The 8,122-nt window shown below is 37.1% G+C and overlaps 1 non-coding gene across 1 annotated transcript; it reads left to right on the top strand.

Moving 5' to 3' along the window:
- The first annotated feature begins 1,646 nt into the window (after positions 1-1,646).
- On the top strand, positions 1,647-1,751 carry LOC139038563 (U6 spliceosomal RNA). The gene has a single exon (XR_011491604.1). It is a non-coding gene; the product is annotated as a U6 spliceosomal RNA (small nuclear RNA).
- The last annotated feature ends 6,371 nt before the right edge of the window (positions 1,752-8,122 follow it).

The following is an 8,122-nucleotide window of genomic DNA, read 5'->3' as shown; positions in this document are numbered from 1 at the left end:
TTACTTTTTGTTGCTTAGTTTGATATCACACATGTCAAAAAAGCTGAAGCCTTTCATTTCAATAAGCCTTAAGAATTTGGACTTGGTAGCATAGTCCTTCATTCTTGTGCTTCTTCTGTATGCAAAACTTTATTTTCCTGAAAATATTATTTTTGCAGAAGAGTATTTTACTAGACATTTAAATTTTCTGGAATGATAGTGCCTGAGGGAACCCCCAATTTCATATCCATTTAGACATACCTGTAACTTCAGAGGAGTTATTATGTGTTTCTGTAGCATTCTAATAGTTTACATGTGCCTTAAACACATATGCTTTTATTGTCAATCTTCCTGTTTTACAGTCTCTCCAATCCAATCCTACCTTTCCCACATGGAAGAAAGCTAGGAAATCTGCTCCGATTTCCTTTTCTCAACCTCCCTGCTGCCAGCTTACCTCCTTCTTTCCATCTCATAGGAAGCCAACAGCCAGCTCAAATTTCCTCTGTGGAGGATGTATCCCACCTGGTTGCGTCTCCTGCCTAGCAACAGGTGGTTATTTTTGTGCTATCAGTGCTTTGGACTCCCTGGCTGTCAGATCTCATAGCCAGTGGAAGTGTAGATGTTTGAATTCCTTTCAGACTTCAATAGGTATATCGCCAATTTCCATTTTCTGAAAATAATTTCCTTTCTCTCCTCCCTGCCCCCCCCTTTTTTATGGCCACGCAGCATGATTTGTGGGATCTTAGTTCCCCAATCAGGCGTGAAACCCACGCCCCCTGCAGTGGAAGCACAGAATCTTAACCACTAGACTGCCAGAGAAGTCCCTGAAAATAACTTTTTGATAAAATAATCTTGTTTCTTAATAATTCCATTAAGTTAAAAAAAATTTTTTTTTTAGTTATACTTAAACGCTGAATCACTGATAGATGTTTGTTGCCTCTTTTTTGATTTTTTTTTTTTTTTCAAGCAGTTTCCAAATATGTGGATTGTATTGCCTTAGTCAATGAACAGGCTCTGTGGCTCAGAGGTAAAGAATCTGCCTGCAGTACAGAAGACCTAGGTTCAATCCCTGGGTCAGGAAGATCCCCTGGAGGAGGTCATGGCAACCCATTCCAGTGTTCTTGCCTGAAGAATCCTATGGACAGAGGAGCCTGGCTATAGCAGGCTACAGTCCATAGGGTTGCAAAAAATTGGACACAACTGGAGTGACTAAGGACAACTGGTGAACAGTGGAATCAGAATTCCAGGAGACCCTGTTTTTCAGCCAGATTATACTGTGGATTTAAGTGTTCTTCACTTTACCATTATTTTGGGGTTTGAAAAAAAAAAACAATGAATTGGGATTCCTAAGGATAGAACACAGGACTATACACTTAAAAATTATTCACTGAAGGTAATAGTGAATGCTAGTCAGGCCTGGTAGCCACTGGACAAAACAATATCTTAATAGTGGAAATGAATATGTTTAATAGGTCTTTATTTTTCCCATGGGAAGAAACTAAGGAACTAAAGTTTTTGTTTTTTGTTTTTTCCAAATAGGAAAAGCTTAGGGACAATATGATCAAAATGATAAATGGCCCCATCAAAATATACCAGGTATGGATTTTTCCCAGCAGTCTCAGGAATGTGAAAAATTACTTGGTATGTTGTTTAAAGACATATCAAATGTTTGCTTCAGCTGTACATATACTAAAGCTGGAACAACACAAAGAAGATTAGTATGGACCCTGAACAAAGATGACACAAACATTCATGAAACATTCCATGTTAAAAAAAAAAAAAAGATTTATCTAACTACACTTTACTCTGAGCTCTCATTTTGTTGATATGCCTTGAAATTTAGTCTTTGTCTTTATTAAAGATTCCTCCTCATCTTTTCCTGAAGGGTTGTGCAAAACCTCATATGGTCTGACATAGCACAATATTCCAGGACCCTCCTTTCCTGTCCACATGCATCATCACTTGTGGGCTCTTCACAGTAGTCTTTGTGGTGACTTGGAGTCAGAAATCACCTGGGTTCCCTCTGCACTTGTGGACATTACATTTTTGACTTTGCTTGGAGGTCCAGTGTTTAGGGTACACCAAATCCCTCTCTGAGATTAAGTCGCCTTATCTAAGACTCAGCAAGAGACCAGGCTTAGAGTTCTGCTCCTCATCGTTTGTTCTGCCATCTCTCCTTTCACAGTCTTGGGCAATCTCCCTGTCATTTACTTTCTGATCACTTGCACTTCTACCATTTGATCTGTAATCCTTTGCCATATTTTATCATCATGTAGCGTGAATGTGGTACTGTACAGTTCCATGTACAGATAAGATGAAAGCAGCTTTCATCAACCTTTTCATTGCTCAGGTGGAGGAAACACAGGGCAGGGTGGTGTAATGTAAGAACATCAGCTTAAGGTCTGTACATGAATGAGCTTAAAATTGAAAATGACTGCTTAAGGGCAGGAGTATATCTGAGTATAATTCTTTTATTCCTAAAGTAAGGATAGTAATACTTAACCTCTCTAAAGGTATTGTTGCTACAGAGGTAATATATGTAATACATCTGGCCCAGAACAGTTATTCTTTTATTATTAGACTAAGGAAATAGCAACCCACTCCAGTATTCTTTCCTGGAGAATACCATGGACAGAGGAGCCTGGCGGGTTACAGTCCATGGGACCGCAAAGAGTCGAACACGACTGAAGCGGCTGAGTATGCATGCACATACTGATAGTTGACATGAGGCTGGGTAGATCATTATGAACAGGGGATGAATTATATGTCTTCAGATCTCAGTCTCAACCAGAACTCCATGCTTTTGATTGTATGAGTCTATTTTTCTCTCTTCATAGCATAACTTTTCTTCCCTTTCTCATTCAACAAATTTTTATTACTTAAGATAAATAATATATTTTGCTCTAGTCACTAAAATCACTAAAATCTAGTGATTTTAATAAGATAGGCTAACACAGCTTGTCACAGAGTTTATTATTGAGGTAGGGCTATAGTGGGGGAGGGCAGTCAATTAAAATATAGAATTTTTTTTATTATTACTGATTTTGTTACAACATTGCTGCTGTTATTTACATTATAGTGTTTTGGCTGTGAGTCACATGGGATCTTAGCTTCCCAACAAGGGACTGAACCTGCACCCCCTGCATTAGAATGTAAAATCTTAACCACTGGACCATCAGGGAAGTCCCTAAAATGCAACATGCTGAGTGTTAAGATATATGTTGCAAAGGGAACTTTTACTCATGTGGGCATCAGTCCATACCTGAGTGGTAGAGAGAAGTGATATCTAATCAAAGAGAACACCTTCTACTTGGTTGATTAACTGATTATATGTAGCTCTGCCTTCTTTCTAAAGACAAAATGTTCCATAATTACTCAGCTTTGCTAGCCATACTTTAGGATACAATAAGTGCTTTGGCCAAATTCTATTCCCTTGATTAATACATTTAGTTGTATCAGGTTTTAAAAAAAATTTCTAATGTCCATGCCCATAGTATCTCCTATCTTCTTTCTCTTAACTTTACTGTTAAAAAGATTAAGGCAATGATGTCCCTTTGTCTTTTTTTTTTTTTCACTTGTTTAAATTGGGAACATTTTCTTAAAACAAAAATCTTATTGGGATATTAAGATTTAAAACAGAAAAACCACAACCCAGACGTGTTTTTGTTAATCAAGAAATTCTCAAATTTTCTCCACCCTCTTCCCGCTATTCTTTCCTAATGCTCTAGAAATCTCTCTCCAGAACTCTGATGAGTTCATGTAAAGTAAGACGGGTCGAGGTAGAAGACTTTCTGAAAGTGATTTATGGTGAAGGAGTTATTCAGCATATGCCACCCTGAAATTCAAGGATAGTCAGGATAACATTTCAAATTATTTCCAAAGATAAGAGTCTATAGATAAATGATGAATTAGTGAGATCCAAACTCCTTTTTCTCAGAACTGTTTTCTTGTATTTTAGTGACTTTTCTCTGCCATTCAGATTAAAAATTTGCTGGTGCCACTGGAAACAATAGAAAATGTGTCATAACAGTATAGGAAGAAAGGATCAAGTGACATGGTCTTGCCCATCTTATTCTTGGGAAGAACATGCAAATTTCATGTTTCTTCTTGGTGTTCTTCAAGATTCAAAGTCCTTCTCTTTTCATAAATAGGGATTTGAAAAAGGTCAATGTTCAATAAGAGAGGAAAGGTTTGGTCTTGTTTTATGAAACTCTTGGGAGAAGGAGAAAGAGAGCAGAAAAGCCATTTTCCAAGCGGTTGTACGGATGAGATATTATTGTGTGGTGTACTTGCTTACAGCTGGTAGTAATCACTCCCCAACAGCATACGATTATTTCCCGGTATCAAATGTGAACACATGTGAGCCTTTCTTTTCAAGAGCACTTTTTATTCATGTTCTTGAATATAGGTTATCATTGTGATCCTAACCCACATTTATTAGAGTCTGTTTTTAATCAAATGAAAATTCTTTACTGAGAAATATTTCTTGTGGGTAAAAAAAATGAACCCACTGAAAAGTGGATAACAGCAATTTCTTTGATAATTCATTTAGTTTCTCTTCTTCATTTTTGAAGACCTGGCTTTGGTAATGTGTTTCTACAAAGACTGTTGTTTATTCACAAGTACCATAACTATCTACTTATAATAATGTAGAGTTAGCTTACCAAGAAAGTAATGCTTTTGGAGAAGACCATGACCTATCCCATACTAAAATAATCTTAATTGGCTCCAAGGTAAAAGATATTTTGGTTTCACTTTTATTTATTTTCAGAAAATGTAAAAGCAATTCTTTAAGATATACATCTATATGATGTCATCATAATTGTGGCAGGCTGAAAAAAAGTGTTCATCCAAAGACATATTCACTTCTTAAAACCTGGAATCTGTCAATAATATCTCATGTGTCAAAAGATATGATCAAGTTAAGGATCTTGAGAGAAGGCACTTACCTAGGATTATCTCATAAACCTTAAATACCATCACAAGTACCCTTATGAGAAAGAGGTATACTCTAGACCCTGTGTGTCGCAACTACTGTCTCATTGTGGAGCTCGTGCTCCACAATGAGAGAAACCAGAGCAAAGAGAAATCTACACACTGCACCGAGGAGTAGAGAGCAGCCACAAGCCAAGGAAAGCTGACAGCCACCAGAAGCTAAGAGGAGCAGAGAATGTATGTTCCCCTAGTGCTTCTGGAGGGAGTGAGCCTTGTCTAAACCTGTGATTTCAGGCTGCTAGATTCTGAATCTATGAAGGAATACATTTTTCTTTTTAAGATGTCAAGTTTGTGCTAATTCTAACAATTACAGGGAACAAAAACAGTTATATTAAAAACAAAATCGAAGCTATCTAAGGTAAGTTTCAATTCTTATTTTATGTGAATGCAAAATCACCTGCTAGTCTTTATGAATTATTGATTGGTTTATATTTTTAGGATAAATATATTTCTATAGGATAAACTTATCTTTCATCCATTCTCTTCCCTAATCCCACATCGCATTTTTGTTGAATCATTTCTTTTGATTATGGCTATACATGACATTGGAGAAGGAAATGGCAGCCCATTCCAGTATTCTTTTTTTTTTTTTTTCACTCCAGTATTCTTGCCTGGAAAATCCCATGGATGGAGAAGCCTTGTAGGCTACAGTCCATGGGGTCACAAAGAGTCGGACACAACTGAGTGACTTCACTTTCACTTTATACATGACATACAACTCTGATTTGCTTGGCTAAAGCTGAGACTATGGTTAAAATGTAAGATTGCTCTTGTTATTTGAATTACTTGATATTTTACTTCTCTCTCTACTGCCATTTAGTGAATGTGTATTTATGACCTAGAAATGATCTTAGGTTTTGCAAGATTCATGATCAATAATTTTGGCACATCACCAGCTTTCATAGGGTCTGTAGTGAAAGAGTAATAAATAATACTAATAAACAATTGCAAAACAGTGAGAAAATATTTACCCACTGTACCTGAAGACTTGTTGTTTTGACCACATTTTATAGCAGTAATTATTTTATAAAATTCTAAAAAAAATGGCTCAACATGGAAAAAGTTATTGACTGGAATCCATACAAACAGCATTCTTATACAGTTGTTCTTTGGTTATCTGCAGGGGCTGGGGTTCCAGGATCCCTAAGGATACCAAAAACTTTGGATGCTCAGGTTTCTCATATAAAATGGCTCTAGTATAGACAACCCTCTGTAACCATAATTCCACAAATTCAACTCACCTGGGAAAGAGTATTTTAGTCTCATTTCCATTTATCTTCCCCAAACTAAAAAGCAATTCTTTAAAATATGCTTCAATATGATGTTGATGTACTGTGGTAGACTGAAAAAAAAAGATCATCCCAATATATTCATTTCCTAATCCCTGGAGTCTGTGAATATTAATTATATCCTTATGTGGCATAAGACGTGATTAAGGATCTTGAGAGATGGCACTTGGCTTGGATTGTCTGGGAAACCCTTAAGACCATCATGGGTGTCCTTATAAGAAAGAGCTAGAGGGAAGAGAAGACGATGTAAAGGCAGAGCAGAGGGAGATGCAGCCAGGTGGGCTGAATCCAAAAATGTAGAACCCAAAGTTGCCTGGGGCTGACCGTACTTGTGTATATGCAACATATATCTTGGATTCTCTTTATAATTTTTGTTCTGTCACTGTAAAGAGACAAAAGAAACTTGACTCCAGTGCTCTGATGGTAAATGTGCTAGCTATTGCAGTATCCAAGGCAAACACTGAAATTCCTCATACCAGTTTTCCTGCATCACTCAGAGCAACACACCAAGTCCTAAGGAATGCCTTAGAATTTACTTCTCATTTTAAGTATCAATCCTTTTTTCATAACACTCTTCCTATTGTTGATTGTTTAGGAAGAACTTTAACTTATTCTTTAATTACTAGGCTGTCAACAAATGTGCTATGCATACATTATGTAAAATGTTGGAAAATAAAGCAAAATCAGGTGCAAAGCCTGACAGAGGAAAACTGACAAGGATGGATATTAAAACAGACTCCTTTCTTTGTAAAGCATCTTATGAAGTCATCTGAACCGTAGGAAATTGCCAATATTTAATTATTTTTGACCTACAATAACTGTGATTTCATATCATTCAGCACAATCATTAGTAGAGATTTGGCAGCTCACTGGTGAATTTAATGTGACTTAAGCGTCATGTGCCAAACTGAGTAAATATATTCAGGCCAATTTTCAGTTTGCTTCAATCATTTTCACCAGAAATGAGTGGTTCTATTTGTTCCCCCATAGGTCCGTATAAACTAAACTGGGTTGTTGCAAACATCTTTTAGAAATATTCAACTTCTATTAGGCTGCAGTTTTAGCCAAAGAAGACATTCTTCTCACTCACTTTCTGTTCTTTGATACTCTAGACCAGGGATAGACAAACATTTTTTTTTTTTTTTTTTGGTAAAGGGCCAAATAGTTAAGTACTTTAGTCATATCGTCTGTTTCAGTTCAGTTCAGTTCAGTCACTCAGTCATGTTCGACTCTTTGCGACCCCATGGACTACAGCACGCCAGGCCTCCCTGTCCATCACCAACTCCCGGAGTTTACTCATACTCATGTCCATCGAGTCAGTGATGCCATCCAACCATCTCATCCTCTGTCGTCCCCTTCTCCTCCTGCGCTCAATCTTTCCCAGCATCAGGGTCTTTTCAAATGAGTCAGTTCTTCACATCAGATGGCCAAAGTATTGGAGTTTCAGCTTCAGCATCAGTCCTTCCAATGAATATTCAGGACTGATTTCCTTTAGGATGGACTGGTTGGATCTCCTTGCGGTCCAAGGAACTCTCAAGAATTTTGTCCAACATCACAGTTCAAAAGCATCAATTCTTTTGTGCTCAGCTTTTTTTATAGTCTTACTCTCACATCCACACATGACTACTGGAAAAACCATAGCTTTGACTAGATGGACCTTTGTTGGAAAAGTTATGTCTCTGCTTTTTAATATGCTGTCTAGGTTGCTCATAACTTTCTCCCAACTTTTCTTTAATCATCTCTTTAGTAGCTACTCAAACCTTGCCTTCTAGAGCAGAGGAGCCAAAGATAACTCTTAAGTGAATGAGTATGGTTGGGTTCAAAACTTTGTTTATTCATAATGAAATTTGAACTGAAAT

Source organism: Odocoileus virginianus, chromosome 15 (genome assembly GCF_023699985.2).
Source record: "Odocoileus virginianus isolate 20LAN1187 ecotype Illinois chromosome 15, Ovbor_1.2, whole genome shotgun sequence".
In the NCBI taxonomy this organism is placed as follows: Eukaryota; Metazoa; Chordata; class Mammalia; order Artiodactyla; family Cervidae; genus Odocoileus; species Odocoileus virginianus.
This window is presented reverse-complemented; position numbering and strand designations above follow the sequence as displayed.